The sequence below is a fragment of the Triturus cristatus genome, chromosome 12 (genome assembly GCF_964204655.1).
Source record: "Triturus cristatus chromosome 12, aTriCri1.1, whole genome shotgun sequence".
Lineage (NCBI taxonomy): Eukaryota > Metazoa > Chordata > Amphibia > Caudata > Salamandridae > Triturus > Triturus cristatus.
Genome location: NC_140595.1, coordinates 250,781,228 through 250,803,307, shown reverse-complemented (window position 1 = coordinate 250,803,307; position 22,080 = coordinate 250,781,228).

Below are 22,080 nucleotides of genomic sequence, written 5' to 3'. Positions count from 1 at the left end.
TCTTACTCTGGCTTAATAGCTAAGGTCTTAGACTCGTACTCTGGCCTAATAGCTGAGGTCTTAACTCTTACTCTGGCCTACTGGTTAAGGTCTTAACTCTTACTCTGGCTTAATAGCTAAGGTCTTAGACTCGTACTCTGGCCTAATAGCTAAGGTCTTAGACTCGTACTCTGGCCTAATAGCTAAGGTCTTAGACTTGTACTCTGGCCTACTGGTTAAGGTCTTAACTCTTATTCTGGCCTAATAGCTAAGGTCTTAGACTCATACTCTGGCCTAATAGCTAAGGTCTTAGACTCGTACTCTGGCCTACTGGTTAAGGTCTTAACTCTTACTCTGGCCTAATAGCTAAGGTCTTAGACTCGTACTATGGCCTAATGGTTAAGGTCTTAACTCTTACTCTGGCTTAATAGCTAAGGTCTTAACTTTTACTCTCGCCTAATAGCTAAGGTCTTAGACTCGTACTCTGGCCTAATGGTTAAGGTCTTAACTCTTACTCTGGCCTAATAGTTAAGGTCTTAGACTTGTACTATGGCCTACAGGTTAAGGTCTTAACTCTTAGTCTGGCCTAATGGTTAAGGTCTTAACTCTTACTCTGGCCTAATAGCTAAGGTCTTAGACTTGTACTCTGGCCTAATAGCTAAGGTCTTAGACTCTTACTCTGGCCTAATAGCGAAGGTCTTAGACTCGTACTCTGGCCTACTCGTTAAGGTTGTAACTCTTACTCTGGCCTAATAGCTAAGGTCTTAGACTCGTACTCTGGCCTAATAGCTAAGGTCTTAAACTCATACTCTGGCCTACTGGTTAAGGTCTTAACTCTTACTCTGGCCTAATAGCTAAGGTCTTCGACTCTTACTCTGGCCTAATGGATAAGGTCTTAACTCTTACTCTGGCCTAATAGCTAAGGTCTTAGACTCGTACTCTGGCCTAATGGTTAAGGTCTTAACTCTTACTCTGGAATAATAGCTAAGGTCTTAGACTCGTACTATCGCCTACAGGTTAAGCTCTTAACTCTTACTCTGGCCTAATAGCTAAGGTCTTAACTATTACTCTGGCCTAATAGCTAAGGTCTTAGACTCGTACTCTGGCCTAATGGTTAAGGTCTTAACTCTTACTCTGGCCTAATAGCTAAGGTCTTAACTCTTACTCTGGCCTAATAGCTAAGGTCTTAGACTCGTACTATGGCCTACAGGTTAAGGTCTTAACTTTTACTCTGGCCTAATAGCTAAGGTCTTAGACTCATACTCTGGCCTACTGGTTAAGGTCTTAACTCTTACTCTGGCCTAATAGGTAAGGTCTTAACTCTTACTCTGGCCTAATAGCTAAGGTCTTAGACTCGTACTATGGCCTAATGGTTAAGGTCTTAACTCTTACTCTGGCCTAATAGCTAAGGTCTTAACTCTTACTCTGGCCTAATAGCTAAGGTCTTAGTCTCGTACTCTGGCCTAATGGTTAAGGTTTTAACTTTTACTCTGGCCTAAAAGCTAAGCTCTTAGACTCGTGCACTGGCCTAATGGTTATGGTCTTAACTCTTACTCTGGCCTAATAGCTAAGGTCTTAGATTCGTACTCTGGCCTAATGGTTAAGGTCTTAACTCTTACTCTAGCCTAATAGCTAAGGTCTTAACTTTTACTCTGGCCTAAAAGCTAAGGTCTGTGACTCGTACTCTGGCCTAATGGTTAAGGTCTTAACTCTTACTCTGGCCTAATAGCTAAGGTCTTAGACTCCTACTCTGGCCTAATGGTTAAGGTCTTAACTCTTACTCTGGCCTAATAGCTAAGGTCTTATCTATTACTCTGGCTTAATAGCTAAGGTCTTAGACTCGTACTCTGGCCTATTGGTTAAGGTCGTAACTCTTACTCTGGCCTAATAGCTAAGGTCTTAACTCTTACTCTGGCCTAATAGCTAAGGTCTAAGACTTGTACTATGGCCTACAGGTTAGGGTCTTCACTCTTACTCTGGCCTAATAGCTAAGGTCTTAGACTCGTACTCTGGCCTACTGGTTAAGGTCTTAACTCTTACTCTAGCCTAATAGCTAAGGTCTTAACTCTTACTCTGTCCTAATAGCTAATGTCTTAGAATCGTACTCTGGCCTAATGGTTATGGTCTTAACTCTTACTCTGGCCTAATAGCTAAGGTCTTAACTCTTACTCTGGCCTAAAAGCTAAGGTCTTAGATTCGTACTCTGGCCTAATGGTTAAGGTCTTAACTCTTACTCTGGCCTAATAGCTAAGGTCTTAACTTTTACTCTGGCCTAAAAGCTAAGGTCTTTGACTCGTACTCTGGCCTAATGGTTAAGGTCTTAACTCTTACTCTGGCCTAATAGCTAAGGTCTTATACTCGTACTCTGGCCTAATGGTTAAGGTCTTAACTCTTACTCTGGCCTACAGATTAAGGTCTTAACTCTTATTCTGGCCTAATAGCTAGGGTCTTATACTCGTACTCTGGCCTAATAGCTAAGGTCTTAGACTCGTACTCTGGCCTACTGGTTAAGGTCTTAACTCTTACTCTGGCCTAATAGCTAAGGTATTAGACTCGTACTCTGGCCTAATGGTTAAGGTCTTAACTCTTACTCTGGCCTAATAGCTAAGGTCTTAGACTCGTACTCTGGCCTACTGGTTAAGGTCTTAACTCTTACTCTGGCCTAATAGCTAAGGTCTTAGACTCGTACTCTGGCCTACTGGTTAAGGTCTTAACTCTTACTCTGGCCTAATAGCTAAGGTCTTAGACTCGTACTCTGGCCTAATGGTTAAGGTCTTATTTCTTACTCTGGCCTAATAGCTAAGGTCTTAGACTCGTACTCTGGCCTACTGGTTAAGGTCTTAACTCTTACTCTGGCCTAATAGCTAAGGTCTTAGACTCGTACTCTGGCCTACTGGTTAAGGTCTTAACTCTTACTCTGGCCTAATAGCTAAGGTCTTAGACTCGTACTCTGGCCTAATGGTTAAGGTCTTAACTTTTACTCTGGCCTAAAAGCCAAGGTCTTAGACTCGTACTCTGGCCTAATGGTTAAGGTCTTAACTCTTACTCTGGCCTAATAGCTAAGGTCTTAGACTCGTACTCCGGACAACTGGTTAAGGTCTTAACTCTTACTCTGGCCTAATAGCTAAGGTCTTAACTCTTACTCTGGCCTAATAGCTAAGGTCTTAGACTCGTACTCTGGCCTAATGGTTATGGTCTTAACTCTTACTCTGGCCTAATAGCTAAGGTCTTAACTCTTACTCTGGCCTAAAAGCTAAGGTCTTAGATTCGTACTCTGGCCTAATGGTTAAGGTCTTAACTCTTCCTCTGGCCTAATAGCTAAGGTCTTAACTTTTACTCTGGCCTAAAAGCTAAGGTCTTTGACTCGTACTCTGGCCTAATGGTTAAGGTCTTAACTCTTACTCTGGCCTAATAGCTAAGGTCTTATACTCGTACTCTGGCCTAATGGTTAAGGTCTTAACTCTTACTCTGGCCTACAGATTAAGGTCTTAACTCTTATTCTGGCCTAATAGCTAGGGTCTTATACTCGTACTCTGGCCTAATAGCTAAGGTCTTAGACTCGTACTCTGGCCTAATAGCTAAGGTCTTAGACTTGTACTCTGGCCTACTGGTTAAGGTCTTAACTCTTATTCTGGCCTAATAGCTAAGATCTTAGACTCGTACTCTGGCCTAATAGCTAAGGTCTTAGACTCGTACTCTGGCCTACTGGTTAAGGTCTTAACTCTTACTCTGGCCTAATAGCTAAGGTCTTAGACTCGTACTATGGCCTAATGGTTAAGGTCTTAACTCTTACTCTGGCCTAATAGCTAAGGTCTTAACTTTTACTCTGGCCTAATAGCTAAGGTCTTAGACTCGTACTCTGGCCTAATGGTTAAGGTCTTAACTCTTACTCTGGCCTAATAGTTAAGGTCTTAGACTCGTACTATGGCCTACAGGTTAAGGTCTTAACTCTTAGTCTGGCCTAATGGTTAAGGTCTTAACTCTTACTCTGGCCTAATAGCTAAGGTCTTAGACTTGTACTCTGGCCTAATAGCTAAGGTCTTAGACTCTTACTCTGGCCTAATAGCTAACTTGTTAGACTCGTACTCTGGCCTACTCGTTAAGGTTGTAACTCTTACTCTGGCCTAATAGCTAAGGTCTTAGACTCGTACTCTGGCCTAATAGATAAGGTCTTAGACTCATACTCTGGCCTACTGGTTAAGGTCTTAACTCTTACTCTGGCCTAATAGCTAAGGTCTTCGACTCTTACTCTGGCCTAATGGATAAGGTCTTAACTCTTACTCTGGCCTAATAGCTAAGGTCTTAGACTCGTACTCTGGCCTAATGGTTAAGGTCTTAACTCTTACTCTGGAATAATAGCTAAGGTCTTAGACTCGTACTATCGCCTACAGGTTAAGCTCTTAACTCTTACTCTGGCCTAATAGCTAAGGTCTTAACTATTACTCTGGCCTAATAGCTAAGGTCTTAGACTCGTACTTTGGCCTAATGGTTAAGGTCTTAACTCTTACTCTGGCCTAATAGCTAAGGTCTTAACTCTTACTCTGGCCTAATAGCTAAGGTCTTAGACTCGTACTATGGCCTACAGGTTAAGGTCTTAACTTTTACTCTGGCCTAATAGCTAAGGTCTTAGACTCGTACTCTGGCCTACTGGTTAAGGTCTTAACTCTTACTCTGGCCTAATAGCTAAGGTCTTAACTCTTACTCTGGCCTAATAGCTAAGGTCTTAGACTCGTACTATGGCCTAATGGTTAAGGTCTTAACTCTTACTCTGGCCTAATAGCTAAGGTCTTAACTCTTACTCTGGCCTAATAGCTAAGGTCTTAGTCTTGTACTCTGGCCTACTGGTTAAGGTCTTAACTCTTACTCTGGCCTAATAGCTAAGGTCTTAGACTCGTACTCTGGCCTACTGGTTAAGGTCTTAACTCTTACTCTGGCCTAATAGCTAAGGTCTTAGACTCGTACTCTGGCCTAATGGTTAAGGTCTTAACTCTTACTCTGGCCTAATAGTTAAGGTCTTAGACTCGTACTCTGGCCTAATGGTTAAGGTCTTATTTCTTACTATGGCCTAATAGCTAAGGTCTTAGACTCGTACTCTGGCCTACTGGTTAAGGTCTTAACTCTTACTCTGGCCTAATAGCTAAGGTCTTAGACTCGTACTCTGGCCTACTGGTTAAGATCTTAACTCTTACTCTGGCCTAATAGCTAAGGTCTTAGACTCGTACTCTGGCCTAATGGTTAAGGTCTTAACTCTTACTCTGGCCTAATAGCCAAGGTCTTAGACTCGTACTCTGGCCTAATGGTTAAGGTCTTAACTCTTACTCTGGAATAATAGCTAAGGTCTTAGACTCGTACTATCGCCTACAGGTTAAGCTCTTAACTCTTACTCTGGCCTACTGGTTAAGGTCTTAACTCTTACTCTAGCCTAATAGCTAAGGTCTTAACTCTTACTCTGTCCTAATAGCTAATGTCTTAGAATCGTACTCTGGCCTAATGGTTATGGTCTTAACTCTTACTCTGGCCTAATAGCTAAGGTCTTAACTCTTACTCTGGCCTAATAGCTAAGGTCTTAACTTTTACTCTGGCCTAAAAGCTAAGGTCTTTGACTCGTACTCTGGCCTAATGGTTAAGGTCTTAACTCTTACTCTGGCCTAATAGCTAAGGTCTTAGACTCGTGCTCTGGCCTAATAGCTAAGGTCTTATACTCGTACTCTGGCCTAATGGTTAAGGTCTTAACTCTTACTCTGGCCTACAGATTAAGGTCTTAACTCTTATTCTGGCCTAATAGCTAGGGTCTTATACTCGTACTCTGGCCTAATAGCTAAGGTCTTAGACTCGTACTCTGGCCTACTGGTTAAGGTCTTAACTCTTACTCTGGCCTAATAGCTAAGGTATTAGACTCGTACTCTGGCCTAATGGTTAAGGTCTTAACTCTTACTCTGGCCTAATAGCTAAGGTCTTAGACTCGTACTCTGGCCTACTGGTTAAGGTCTTAACTCTTACTCTGGCCTAATAGCTAAGGTCTTAGACTCGTACTCTGGCCTACTTGTTAAGGTCTTAACTCTTACTCTGGCCTAATAGCTAAGGTCTTAGACTCGTACTCTGGCCTAATGGTTAAGGTCTTATTTCTTACTCTTGCCTAATAGCTAAGGTCTTAGACTCGTACTCTGGCCTACTGGTTAAGGTCTTAACTCTTACTCTGGCCTAATAGCCAAGGTCTTAGACTCGTACTCTGGCCTACTGGTTAAGGTCTTAACTCTTACTCTGGCCTAATAGCTAAGGTCTTAGACTCGTACTCTGGCCTAATGGTTAAGGTCTTAACTTTTACTCTGGCCTAAAAGCCAAGGTCTTAGACTCGTACTCTGGCCTAATGGTAAAGGTCTTAACTCTTACTCTGGCCTAATAGCTAAGGTCTTAGACTCGTACTCCGGACAACTGGTTAAGGTCTTAACTCTTACTCTGGCCTAATAGCTAAGGTCTTAACTCGTACTCTGGCCTAATAGCTAAGGTCTTAGACTCGTACTCTGGCCTAATGGTTAAGGTCTTAACTCTTACTCTGGCCTAATAGCTAAGGTCTTAGACTCGTACTCTGGCCTAATGGTTAAGGTCTTAACTCTTACTCTGGCCTAATAGCTAAGGTCTTAGACTCGTACTATCGCCTACAGGTTAAGCTCTTAACTCTTACTCTGGCCTAATAGCTATGGTCTTAACTATTACTCTGGCCTAATAGCTAAGGTCTTAGACTCCTACTCTGGCCTAATGGTTAAGGTCCTAATTCTTACTCTGGCCTAATAGCTATGGCCTTAACTATTACTCTGGCCTAATAGCTAAGGTCTTAGACTCCTACTCTGGCCTAATGGTTAATGTCTTAACTCTTACTCTGGCCTAATTGCTAAGATCTTAACTCCTACTCTGGCCTAATGGTTAAGGTCTTAACTCTTACTCTGGCCTAATAGCTAAGGTCTTAGACTCGTACTATGGCCTACAGGTTAAGGTCTTAACTCTTACTCTGGCCTAATAGGTAAGGTCTTAGACTCATACTCTGGCCTACTGGTTAAGGTCGTAACTCTTACTCTGGCCTAATAGCTAAGGTCTTAACTCTTACTCTGGCCTAATAGCTAAGGTCTTAGACTCGTACTATGGCCTAATGGTTAAGGTCTTAACTCTTACTCTGGCTTAATAGCTGAGGTCTTAGACTCGTACTCTGGCCTAATAGCTGAGGTCTTAACTCTTACTCTGGCCTACTGGTTAAGGTCTTAACTCTTACTCTGGCTTAATAGCTAAGGTCTTAGACTCGTACTCTGGCCTAATAGCTAAGGTCTTAGACGCGTACTCTGGCCTAATAGCTAAGGTCTTAGACTTGTACTCTGGCCTACTGGTTAAGGTCTTAACTCTTATTCTGGCCTAATAGCTAAGGTCTTAGACTCGTACTCTGGCCTAATAGCTAAGGTCTTAGACTCGTACTCTGGCCTACTGGTTAAGGTCTTAATTCTTACTCTGGCCTAATAGCTAAGGTCTTAACTGTTACTCTGGCCTAAAAGCTAAGGTCTTTGACTCGTACTCTGGCCTAATGGTTAAGGTCTTAACTCTTACTCTGGCCTAATAGCTAAGGTCTTAGACTCGTGCTCTGGCCTAATAGCTAAGGTCTTATACTCGTACTCTGGCCTAATGGTTAAGGTCTTAACTCTTACTCTGGCCTACAGATTAAGGTCTTAACTCTTATTCTGGCCTAATAGCTAGGGTCTTATACTCGTACTCTGGCCTAATAGCTAAGGTCTTAGACTCGTACTCTGGCCTACTGGTTAAGGTCTTAACTCTTACTCTGGCCTAATAGCTAAGGTATTAGACTCGTACTCTGGCCTAATGGTTAAGGTCTTAACTCTTACTCTGGCCTAATAGCTAAGGTCTTAGACTCGTACTCTGGCCTACTGGTTAAGGTCTTAACTCTTACTCTGGCCTAATAGCTAAGGTCTTAGACTCGTACTCTGGCCTACTGGTTAAGGTCTTAACTCTTACTCTGGCCTAATAGCTAAGGTCTTAGACTCGTACTCTGGCCTAATGGTTAAGGTCTTAACTCTTACTCTGGCCTAATAGCTAAGGTCTTAGACTCGTACTCTGGCCTAATGGTTAAGGTCTTATTTCTTACTCTGGCCTAATAGCTAAGGTCTTAGACTCGTACTCTGGCCTACTGGTTAAGGTCTTAACTCTTACTCTGGCCTAATAGCCAAGGTCTTAAACTCGTACTCTGGCCTACTGGTTAAGGTCTTAACTCTTACTCTGGCCTAATAGCTAAGGTCTTAGACTCGTACTCTGGCCTAATGGTTAAGGTCTTAACTTTTACTCTGGCCTAAAAGCCAAGGTCTTAGACTCGTACTCTGGCCTAATGGTTAAGGTCTTAACTCTTACTCTGGCCTAATAGCTAAGGTCTTAGACTCGTACTCCGGACAACTGGTTATGGTCTTAACTCTTACTCTGGCCTAATAGCTAAGGTCTTAACTCTTACTCTGGCCTAATAGCTAAGGTCTTAGACTCGTACTCTGGCCTAATGGATAAGGTCTTAACTCTTACTCTGGCCTAATAGCTAAGGTCTTTGACTCGTACTCTGGCCTAATGGTTAAGGTCTTAACTCTTACTCTGGCGTAATAGCTAAGGTCGTAGACTCGTACTCTGGCCTAATAGCTAAGGTCTTAGACTCGTACTCTGGCCTAATGGTTAAGGTCTTAACTCTTACTCTGGCCTAATAGCTAAGGTCTTAGACTCGTACTCTGGCCTAATGGTTAAGGTCTTAACTCTTACTCTGGCCTAATAGCTAAGGTCTTAGACTCGTACTATCGCCTACTGGTTAAGCTCTTAACTCTTACTCTGGCCTAATAGCTATGGTCTTAACTATTACTCTGGCCTAATAGCTAAGGTCTTAGACTCGTACTCTGGCCTAATGGTTAAGGTCTTAACTCTTACTCTGGCCTAATAGCTAAGGTCTTAGACTCGTACTCTGGCCTAATGGTTAAGGTCTTATTTCTTACTCTGGCCTAATAGCTAAGGTCTTAGACTCGTACTCTGGCCTACTGGTTAAGGTCTTAACTCTTACTCTGGCCTAATAGCCACGGTCTTAGACTCGTACTCTGGCCCACTGGTTAAGGTCTTAACTCTTACTCTGGCCTAATAGCTAAGGTCTTAGACTCGTACTCTGGCCTAATGGTTAAGGTCTTAACTTTTACTCTGGCCTAAAAGCCAAGGTCTTAGACTCGTACTCTGGCCTAATGGTTAAGGTCTTAACTCTTACTCTGGCCTAATAGCTAAGGTCTTAGACTCGTACTCCGGACAACTGGTTATGGTCTTAACTCTTACTCTGGCCTAATAGCTAAGGTCTTAACTCTTACTCTGGCCTAATAGCTAAGGTCTTAGACTCGTACTCTGGCCTAATGGATAAGGTCTTAACTCTTACTCTGGCCTAATAGCTAAGGTCTTTGACTCGTACTCTGGCCTAATGGTTAAGGTCTTAACTCTTACTCTGGCGTAATAGCTAAGGTCGTAGACTCGTACTCTGGCCTAATAGCTAAGGTCTTAGACTCGTACTCTGGCCTAATGGTTAAGGTCTTAACTCTTACTCTGGCCTAATAGCTAAGGTCTTAGACTCGTACTCTGGCCTAATGGTTAAGGTCTTAACTCTTACTCTGGCCTAATAGCTAAGGTCTTAGACTCGTACTATCGCCTACAGGTTAAGCTCTTAACTCTTACTCTTGCCTAATAGCTATGGTCTTAACTATTACTCTGGCCTAATAGCTAAGGTCTTAGACTCCTACTCTGGCCTAATGGTTAAGGTCCTAATTCTTACTCTGGCCTAATAGCTATGGCCTTAACTATTACTCTGGCCTAATAGCTAAGGTCTTAGACTCCTACTCTGGCCTAATGGTTAAGGTCTTAACTCTTACTCTGGCCTAATAGCTAAGGTCTTAACTTTTACTCTGGCCTAATAGCTAAGATCTTAACTCCTACTCTGGCCTAATGGTTAAGGTCTTAACTCTTACTCTGGCCTAATAGCTAAGGTCTTAGACTCGTACTATGGCCTACAGGTTAAGGTCTTAACTCTTACTCTGGCCTAATAGGTAAGGTCTTAGACTCATACTCTGGCCTACTGGTTAAGGTCGTAACTCTTACTCTGGCCTAATAGCTAAGGTCTTAACTCTTACTCTGGCCTAATAGCTAAGGTCTTAGACTCGTACTATGGCCTAATGGTTAAGGTCTTAACTCTTACTCTGGCTTAATAGCTGAGGTCTTAGACTCGTACTCTGGCCTAATAGCTGAGGTCTTAACTCTTACTCTGGCCTACTGGTTAAGGTCTTAACTCTTACTCTGGCTTAATAGCTAAGGTCTTAGACTCGTACTCTGGCCTAATAGCTAAGGTCTTAGACTCGTACTCTGGCCTAATAGCTAAGGTCTTAGACTTGTACTCTGGCCTACTGGTTAAGGTCTTAACTCTTATTCTGGCCTAATAGCTAAGGTCTTAGACTCGTACTCTGGCCTAATAGCTAAGGTCTTAGACTCGTACTCTGGCCTACTGGTTAAGGTCTTAATTCTTACTCTGGCCTAATAGCTAAGGTCTTAGACTCGTACTATGGCCTAATGGTTAAGGTCTTAACTCTTACTCTGGCCTAATAGCTAAGGTCTTAACTTTTACTCTGGCCTAATAGCTAAGGTCTTAGACTCGTACTCTGGCCTAATGGTTAAGGTCTTAACTCTTACTCTGGCCTAATAGTTAAGGTCTTAGACTCGTACTATGGCCTACAGGTTAAGGTCTTAACTCTTAGTCTGGCCTAATGGTTAAGGTCTTAACTCTTACTCTGGCCTAATAGCTAAGGTCTTAGACTTGTACTCTGGCCTAATAGCTAAGGTCTTAGACTCTTACTCTGGCCTAATAGCTAACTTGTTAGACTCGTACTCTGGCCTACTCGTTAAGGTTGTAACTCTTACTCTGGCCTAATAGCTAAGGTCTTAGACTCGTACTCTGGCCTAATAGCTAAGGTCTTAAACTCATACTCTGGCCTACTGGTTAAGGTCTTAACTCTTACTCTGGCCTAATAGCTAAGGTCTTCGACTCTTACTCTGGCCTACTGGTTAAGGTCTTAACTCTTACTCTGGCCTAATAGCTAAGGTCTTCGACTCTTACTCTGGCCTAATGGATAAGGTCTTAACTCTTACTCTGGCCTAATAGCTAAGGTCTTAGACTCGTACTCTGGCCTAATGGTTAAGGTCTTAACTCTTACTCTGGAATAATAGCTAAGGTCTTAGACTCGTACTATCGCCTACAGGTTAAGCTCTTAACTCTTACTCTGGCCTAATAGCTAAGGTCTTAACTATTACTCTGGCCTAATAGCTAAGGTCTTAGACTCGTACTTTGGCCTAATGGTTAAGGTCTTAACTCTTACTCTGGCCTAATAGCTAAGGTCTTAACTCTTACTCTGGCCTAATAGCTAAGGTCTTAGACTCGTACTATGGCCTACAGGTTAAGGTCTTAACTTTTACTCTGGCCTAATAGCTAAGGTCTTAGACTCGTACTCTGGCCTACTGGTTAAGGTCTTAACTCTTACTCTGGCCTAATAGCTAAGGTCTTAACTCTTACTCTGGCCTAATAGCTAAGGTCTTAGACTCGTACTATGGCCTAATGGTTAAGGTCTTAACTCTTACTCTGGCCTAATAGCTAAGGTCTTAACTCTTACTCTGGCCTAATAGCTAAGGTCTTAGTCTCGTACTCTGGCCTACTGGTTAAGGTCTTAACTCTTACTCTGGCCTAATAGCTAAGGTCTTAGACTCGTACTCTGGCCTACTGGTTAAGGTCTTAACTCTTACTCTGGCCTAATAGCTAAGGTCTTAGACTCGTACTCTGGCCTAATGGTTAAGGTCTTAACTCTTACTCTGGCCTAATAGCTAAGGTCTTAGACTCGTACTCTGGCCTAATGGTTAAGGTCTTATTTCTTACTATGGCCTAATAGCTAAGGTCTTAGACTCGTACTCTGGCCTACTGGTTAAGGTCTTAACTCTTACTCTGGCCTAATAGCTAAGGTCTTAGACTCGTACTCTGGCCTACTGGTTAAGATCTTAACTCTTACTCTGGCCTAATAGCTAAGGTCTGAGACTCGTACTCTGGCCTAATGGTTAAGGTCTTAACTCTTACTCTGGCCTAATAGCCAAGGTCTTAGACTCGTACTCTGGCCTAATGGTTAAGGTCTTAACTCTTACTCTGGAATAATAGCTAAGGCCTTAGACTCGTACTATCGCCTACAGGTTAAGCTCTTAACTCTTACTCTGGCCTAAAAGCTAAGGTCTTAACTATTACTCTGGCCTAATAGCTAAGGTCTTAGACTCGTACTCTGGCCTAATGGTTAAGGTCTTAACTCTTACTCTGGCCTAATAGCTAAGGTCTTAACTCTTACTCTGGCCTAATAGCTAAGGTCTTAGACTCGTACTACGGCCTACAGGTTAAGGTCTTAACTTTTACTCTGGCCTAATAGCTAAGGTCTTAGACTCGTACTCTGGCCTACTGGTTAAGGTCTTAACTCTTACTCTGGCCTAATAGCTAAGGTCTTAACTCTTACTCTGGCCTAATAGCTAAGGTCTTAGACTCGTACTATGGCCTAATGGTTAAGGTCTTAACTCTTACTCTGGCCTAATAGCTAAGGTCTTAACTCTTACTCTGGCCTAAAAGCTAAGGTATTAGTCTCGTACTCTGGCCTAATGGTTAAGGTTTTAACTCTTTCTCTGGCCTAAAAGCTAAGCTCTTAGACTCGTGCACTGGCCTAATGGTTATGGTCTTAACTCTTACTCTGGCCTAATAGCTAAGGTCTTAACTCTTACTCTGTGTTAGGCCTGGGCAATAATTTCGTTCCGTTCGCGGAAATTGCGATAATTTGACATTTTTGCGTTCCGCGGAGAGCGCGAAAATGTCAAAAATTCCGGTTTCCGCAGCTTGGCTATAATTTGTTTCTTGCTCGCGCTGTAAAATGATACATTCTCGCGCGCGCGCGATCGCCTTACCTGAATCCCTGCGTTCGCCGACAAGTTTTCTTGATCCGGTCGCGTTCTCCATGAGATGTTGTATTGTTTTTAGCCATTTGCGCTGTCTCGCGACAGTTCGCGCCCGCAGTGACGTCATGCGTCGCGCGATCACGTCTTTCTTCTCGCGATCATGCACCGCGAGAACAACTCAAAACAAGATGGCCGCGCCCGCAAGCAACCACATGGGTAAGTTGGCGACCCGCAACCATGCAGAAAATCTCGCGAACATGCCGGAAAAAAACTTCCGCATCTTTGCGATATTTCTGCTTGTTTGCGATAATTTTAAACATTCTCGCGATAATTTGCGAAGGTTAATTCCGCAAATTCCGCCCACCCCTACTCTGTGTCAACTAGCAGTCCCTTGACCGTATGTTCAAACCAATGTAATTCAGAAACATAATTTCTCACACTCTCACGTATTTAAAAATTTTTTTTTTACCATTTATTGTTTGTCAAACATATTATACATCACCATTAAAAACTCGATCTGTTCTAGTCCCTACTTAACGTTGATCAAAGCAGAGAAAATAATTCCAACAATCTATTCAATTTAAACAAAAACAAAGCTAAAAAGGCTAAAAATGTCATTTGATATTACAAAATAATCCGAAAATACAGACAGAACAATTTGTTACATTACACACACCTCGTTATGAGCCAGCATAACTGAGAAAACACAACAACAAAAGACAATACACTTTGTCATATATTCAAACATCCAAAACCAATACTAGACATTAACCGCTTGTGGGATGTTTTGGGTTCTTTATCCCTATAAGCATGTATCCGTTTCTGTGGATTGTGTGTTTTCCATAAGCGTCGACGCGTTTCGATAGGCTATGTTTTATGCCACTATCTTCCTCAAGACCTTAGATAGTTGTTTTCTCTGTATTCTGTATTCTGTGCTTCTTTCCTGTTTACAGAAAGAAATATTGTTATATATTTGTTTGGAAAAGACCATTTCCCCTAAAGACTGTGACTTTATTGACTCTATTGGGATTTAGCCTTGTGGGAAACCTTGCCCTTGTGTCCATATTATAATGGACGCTATATGTTTCCTTATAGCGCCGACATTTTGCCTATAACGAGGTGTGTGTAATGTAACAAATTGTTCTGTCTGTATTTTCGGATTATTTTGTAATATCAAATGACATTTTTAGCCTTTTTAGCTTTGTTTTTGTTTAAATTGAATAGATTGTTGGAATTATTTTCTCTGCTTTGATCAACGTTAAGTAGGGACTAGAACAGATCGAGTTTTTAATGGTGATGTATAATATGTTTGACAAACAATAAATGGTAAAAAAAATTTTTTTAAATACGTGAGAGTGTGAGAAATTATGTTTCTGAATTACATTGGTTTGAACATACGGTCAAGGGACTGCTAGTTGACACTTGTAAAAGTATCCTATTCCCTTGATTTTTTAAGGGATCTCTCTCTTCTTTCTTAAAATTGTGCAGTACAACCAGTGGGTTGGAGAGGGCCTAGTTTTCTAGGTTTATTTATAATTAGACAATTGGAATCCAGTATGGACAAATTAAAAACCTTTGGATTCTCTGAGGATCAATTTAACAGGCTAATTAGCCTCAATCCTCGTACTGGCAACACGAATGCCTTGAAAAATTTGAGTCATGACCAACTCATAAAAATTCTTAATTTAAAAAAGAAACTGATCCGCACGGAATTACATGCGGAATTTCTAATAGAATATCTGAAGGCGGGGGTGATTCCGATCGGCCTACAAGTAAGAAACGAGCCCGGACTCTTTACCGAGAATCCCAAATTCTTAGAGACATGGACACACATAGCGAATCGGTGTAGCCATGACTGGCTTATTCTGATTATTGAGACAGCCCAGGAACTATTAGAAATAGAAAAAAAACTCATCGATGACTCAGAGACCCAACTCAGACAAAACAACAGTCTGGAAGAGGCAAAGAAAAAATTAGAAGAACTGGAAAGTGAAGCCAACAGTTATAGAGAGTATCTCACCAACAAAAAGACGAAAAAATTAAGAAAAGATGTAGAGAGATATAACGAGGAAACAGTGTATCCTTACTTAGGCAAAGAATATTACAAACAGAGACAAGACCAGAGATGGGAACGACCTCAACAAATGAGACCGGTATATTCCAGAGGGGGTAACAAACGAGTCACATTCTCGGAAACATCAGGTTCCAGCAGTGAGGAAGAAAGAGAGGTTGAGCACAATAATAGAACTACACCTACATCAGAGAGGGAACCTTTTTTAGGCAGGCGCCAAAACCGGGGACAGAGAGGGTTGAGAAATTTCATCCGACAAGAACCCTCGAGATACCATCAACCTCAAAATGCGGGACAGGAATACTTGACAACCAGAAACAGACAATACTGGAGGTAGAGGAATTGCCCATCATAAATCTGTCCAAAAAAACACTAACGAAAGGTGAAATAGAGATTTTACAAAAAGGGTTCAGTTTTGCACCAATGGCCCCTCACAACACATACGAACTTGAGAGCGACTTAAAGCTGTTCTTCAGAAAGATAAGGCTAAATAGGTTCTTTGAGGATAAACAATATGTACAACCACCGAATGTCTCAGGCCTTAAACCCAAATCCACATTTACCCCGCACTTGGCACAGGTAGACAAGAATGTGGAAATCTTTGAACGGGTTGTGGAATTGGAGATTAAAACCATGAGAAATAACATGTTGAGATATAACAATAACAACTTGACAAAAAATCAGAAAACGTCCTTAAAATCATTACAAGAATGTGATGATATTATAATTAAACCCGCCGATAAAGGCGGAGGGGTTGTTATTTTTGATTCTTCTGATTATGACAACAGAATGAGGGAACTTCTAGATGTGAAGGAACATTATCGACCAATTCACCTCACAGCCATAGACAAACTTAAGAAGGAAGTGTCTGCCCTCCTCAAACAGGGGCGCGATGAAGGGTGGATTTGTGAAAATGAATATAAATATCTACTAAACATGCACCCAATAACACCAGCGATATATGGTCTACCTAAAATCCACAAAAATATTAATAACCCCCCGATGAGGCCTATAGTGAGCAGCATAGGCTCAATACTGGAACCATTGAGCAGATATGCAGACCACTTCCTTAAACCTATAGTACAAAAACAAAGATCCTACTTTAAGGATACAGCCCACGCAATCTCTATATTCGAAGGGCAGAGCTTCAATGGGGTGACCCAAATCCTGGTCACCCTTGACATTGAAGCATTATACACAAACATTCCCCAGAACGATACTATCAGGGTAATCTCTGATATATTGGAAGAAGAAGATCTGGAAGGGGCAAATAAACACTTCATCATGTCATGTATTGAAATGGTGCTTAAAAATAACATTTTTCTGTTCAAGGAGGATACATATATCCAGGTTAAAGGGACCAGCATGGGGGCTACCTGTGCTCCCAGCCTGGCATGCCTCTATGTGGGGAATTTTGAAGAGAAACATATATTCAATGAGATGGCACCCTATTATGAAAATATCCAAGGGTGGCACCGTTTCATAGATGATATTATTTTCATCTGGAACGGTGCCACCCAGGATCTGGAATCCTTCTTGGAATGGATTAATTTGGGTGATTCCAACCTCAAATTCACGGCGCATTTCAGTAACTCCCATGTTGAGTTTTTAGACATTAAAATCAAGAATGTGGCCAATGTCCTACAGATGGAGCTTTTCACTAAACCAACTGACAAAAACACACTATTAGCGTACGACAGCAACCACCCAAAATCCCAAAAAGACAATATTCCCTTCGGGGAATTTTTGAGATTGCGACGAAACTGCACCACACTAGATGATTTTTATCATCATGCAGAGGTTCTTACGAGCAAGCTGAAAGCCAGAGGATATCCAAAAAAATTAATAAAAAACTCACTTAAAAGAGCCAGATTTTACAACAGAGACAGTCTATTGGAAACTAACAAAAAGAGAAAGGATAATGCAATAAATAGAATAGTGTTTGTTTCCCAATACTCCAACATGAGCAATAAAATAAAAAATATAGTTAACAGAAATTGGAAAATTTTAAACCATGAGGCCAACAAGACACTGGAGAAACCTCTGTTTTCATTCAGACGTAACAAGACTATTCGTAATTCCCTAGTAAAGACCTACAAACAAACTAATAACATTCAAAAGAGCCTGACAGGTGAGATAGTTAAGGGCAACTACAAATGCGGGACCTGTTCGATTTGCCCCCAGTGCTTGGAAACAAAAAATATAACGCATAACAATAAACAGATATGGGCTAAATCTCTTAATAATTGCCGCAGCAAGAATGTTATCTATCTCCTCATATGCCCCTGCGGCCTAGGTTATGTAGGGGAGACAGGTAGAGAAATCCGCATCCGCCTGTTAGAGCACAAATCAGCAATTAGAAATAAGAAACCTAATGCTCCGTTAACTGAACACTACGAACAAATGAAACACGAATGCAATGAGTTTAAATGGTACATATTAGAGAAGATTAGAATAGACAGGCGAGGTGGTGACTTAGACACCAGAAGGAAACAACGAGAATAGTGGTTCATGTGTTACCTTAACACGGTGGATAGAGGCCTGAACTCAAAAGAAGATTGGATGAGCATCATTTCCAGATAAATGATGCGCCCGAAATTATAGTCAGGCACATAGTGTTAGGCATCACCCTCAACATAGCTAGCAACGAACAGGTAGTTAAAATAGTTTTTTAATCCAACTGAAGCATTCAATAATAAAAAGTGGTCCTACTCTCAACAAGATTACATGTAAACCTAGAGCACCAGAATTATCTGGATAGTAGATCTCTTCAAAACAACTTTGGGCATGTGCACCACAATAAAAACAGACGGTAGCATCATGCGAGCACAATATGTAAAGGACGTAAGAGATATAGGCAATATATCTACAAAAAAAAGAAGAGATAAATGGGCAGGAGTTCACATATGGTAACCAAGGGACTCCACAAGAAAGAGTAAGATGTAAGAATATCGATTTAATATTAGCCCAAACGATGAAATGCAATAATTAGCAGTAGGAGTATTATAAAACATAGTTTATAACGGAATTGTGTGCGAAAATCACGCGAGTAAGTAAAACAATAAAGTTACACGCGTAAAAAACAACAAACAAACGATTTACCAATAGCACTTCATATAACATACAGGAGGAACTAGACGTTAGAAACAACGATTCAGCATTGGCTGACACGGGTCACATGGCATAATGGTGAGGAAATAAAGAAAGGCTGGGAGGTAAAACAATGTAAGCAGAATCAAGACGTTACCCCGCGTTCATGCAACTATCGGCGTGATTAAGGTAAGAATAAAAGCAGAGAGATATCGGTCCGGATTATATTCCGTACCATAGAGAGATTGGGCAATGGACTAATAAGAGGGAGAGTAACCCTTTCAATCCCTTTATTTTAGGCTATAGGGGACCCATAATACGAAGGACCATTTATCCATAACGGTCTCGTCTATAAGCCTTACGCAGTTGCAGTTGAGGATTATTAATATACCACAGACAACGCGGGGGACGATTAGTGCAACACAACTAAGGTAGGAATGCATTGGATTCTTTCCTAGACGCAATTTATAGAGGATATTATGAACCACTGCTGAATCATTTATATAGTACAAAAATGGATATGGTAGCAAGGAGGGTGGTATATAAACTTAAAGTAGGAGACATAGAAGTAGAAAAGTCTCTTTTTATTTGCCTTTTTCAGAACACGGGGTGGAAGGCACATGAAGAATATCATACAGGCCTGATCCCTAACACAATCCTAGCAGTATAAACAGATGAAGTTTGAATCATAAGAACAATGTTGGCATAAGAAACAACATTAACCACGTAAGTAGAAAACTATCTCTCTGGCTAAGAACCCCTATACCCGGCAATGGGTATATAATTGTAGGCAATCCCTAGGATCAGCCATGAGGCAAATAGGCAAAATGTCGGCGCTATAAGGAAACATATAGCGTCCATTATAATATGGACACAAGGGCAAGGTTTCCCACAAGGCTAAATCCCAATAGAGTCAATAAAGTCACAGTCTTTAGGGGAAATGGTCTTTTCCAAACAAATATATAACAATATTTCTTTCTGTAAACAGGAAAGAAGCACAGAATACAGAATACAGAGAAAACAACTATCTAAGGTCTTGAGGAAGATAGTGGCATAAAACATAGCCTATCGAAACGCGTCGACGCTTATGGAAAACACACAATCCACAGAAACGGATACATGCTTATAGGGATAAAGAACCCAAAACATCCCACAAGCGGTTAATGTCTAGTATTGGTTTTGGATGTGTGAATATATGACAAAGTGTATTGTCTTTTGTTGTTGTGTTTTCTCAGTTATGCTGGCTCATAACGAGGTGTGTGTAATGTAACAAATTGTTCTGTCTGTATTTTCGGATTATTTTGTAATATCAAATGACATTTTTAGCCTTTTTAGCTTTGTTTTTGTTTAAATTGAATAGATTGTTGGAATTATTTTCTCTGCTTTAATCAACGTTAAGTAGGGACTAGAACAGATCGAGTTTTTAATGGTGATGTATAATATGTTTGACAAACAATAAATGGTAAAAAAAAATTTTTTAAATACGTGAGAGTGTGAGAAATTATGTTTCTGAATTACATTGGTTTGAACATACGGTCAAGGGACTGCTAGTTGACACTTGTAAAAGTATCCTATTCCCTTGATTTTTTAAGGGATCTCTCTCTTCTTTCTTAAAATTAACTCTTACTCTGGCCTAATAGCTAAGGTCTTAGATTCGTACTCTGGCCTAATGGTTAAGGTCTTAACTCTTACTCTAGCCTAATAGCTAAGGTCTAAACTTATACTCTGGCCTAAAAGCTAAGGACTTTGACTCGTACTCTGGCCTAATGGTTAAGGTCTTAACTCTTACTCTGGCCTAATAGCTAAGGTCTTAGACTCCTACTCTGGCCTAATGGTTAAGGTCTTAACTCTTACTCTGGCCTAATAGCTAAGGTCTTAACTCTTACTCTGGCCTAATAGCTAAGGTCTTTGACTCGTACTCTGGCCTAATGGTTAAGGTCTTAACTCTTACTCTGGCCTAATAGCTAAGGTCTTAGACTCGTACTATCGCCTACAGGTTAAGCTCTTAACTCTTACTCTGGCCTAATAGCTAAGGTCTTATCTATTACTCTGGCTTAATAGCTAAGGTCTTAGACTCGTACTCTGGCCTATTGGTTAAGGTCGTAACTCTTACTCTGGCCTAATAGCTAAGGTCTTAACTCTTACTCTGGCCTAATAGCTAAGGTCTTAGACTTGTACTATGGCCTACAGGTTAGGGTCTTCACTCTTACTCTGGCCTAATAGCTAAGGTCTTAGACTCATACTCTGGCCTACTGGTTAAGGTCTTAACTCTTACTCTAGCCTAATAGCTAAGGTCTTAACTCTTACTCTGTCCTAATAGCTAATGTCTTAGAATCGTACTCTGGCCTAATAGCTAAGGTCTTAGACTCGTACTCTGGCCTAATGGATAAGGTCTTAACTCTTACTCTGGCCTAATAGCTAAGGTCTTTGACTCGTACTCTGGCCTAATGGTTAAGGTCTTAACTCTTACTCTGGCCTAATAGCTAAGGTCTTAGACTCGTACTCTGGCCTAATGGTTAAGGTCTTAACTCTTACTCTGGCCTAATAGCTAAGGTCTTAGACTCGTACTATCGCCTACAGGTTAAGCTCTTAACTCTTACTCTGGCCCAATAGCTATGGTCTTAACTATTACTCTGGCCTAATAGCTAAGGTCTTAGACTCCTACTCTGGCCTAATGGTTAAGGTCTTAACTCTTACTCTGGCCTAATAGCTATGGTCTTAACTATTACTCTGGCCTAATAGCTAAGGTCTTAGACTCCTACTCTGGCCTAATGGTTAAGGTCTTAACTCTTACTCTGGCCTAATAGCTAAGGTCTTAACTCTTACTCTGGCCTAATAGCTAAGGTCTTAGACTCGTACTCTGGCCTAATGGATAAGGTCTTAACTCTTACTCTGGCCTAATAGCTAAGGTCTTTGACTCGTACTCTGGCCTAATGGTTATGGTCTTAACTCTTACTCTGGCGTAATAGCTAAGGTCTTAGACTCGTACTCTGGCCTAATAGCTAAGGTCTTAGACTCGTACTCTGGCCTAATGGTTAAGGTCTTAACTATTACTCTGGCCTAATAGCTAAGGTCTTAGACTCGTACTCTGGCCTAATGGTTAAGGTCTTAACTCTTACTCTGGCCTAATAGCTAAGGTCTTAGACTCGTACTATCGCCTACAGGTTAAGCTCTTAACTCTTACTCTGGCCTAATAGCTATGGTCTTAACTATTACTCTGGCCTAATAGCTAAGGTCTTAGACTCCTACTCTGGCCTAATGGTTAAGGTCTTAACTCTTACTCTGGCCTAATAGCTATGGTCTTAACTATTACTCTGGCCTAATAGCTAAGGTCTTAGACTCCTACTCTGGCCTAATGGTTAAGGTCTTAACTCTTACTCTGGCCTAATAGCTAAGGTCTTAACTCTTACTCTGGCCTAATAGCTAAGGTCTTAACTCCTACTCTGGCCTAATGGTTAAGGTCTTAACTCTTACTCTGGCCTAATAGCTAAGGTCTTAGACTCGTACTATGGCCTACAGGTTAAGGTCTTAACTCTTACTCTGGCCTAATAGCTAAGGTCTTAGACTCATACTCTGGCCTACTGGTTAAGGTCTTAACTCTTACTCTGGCCTAATAGCTAAGGTCTTAACTCTTACTCTGGCCTAATAGCTAAGGTCTTAGACTCGTACTATGGCCTAATGGTTAAGGTCTTAACTCTTACTCTGGCTTAATAGCTAAGGTCTTAGACTCGTACTCTGGCCTAATAGCTGAGGTCTTAACTCTTACTCTGGCCTACTGGTTAAGGTCTTAACTCTTACTCTGGCTTAATAGCTAAGGTCTTAGACTCGTACTCTGGCCTAATAGCTAAGGTCTTAGACTCGTACTCTGGCCTAATAGCTAAGGTCTTAGACTTGTACTCTGGCCTACTGGTTAAGGTCTT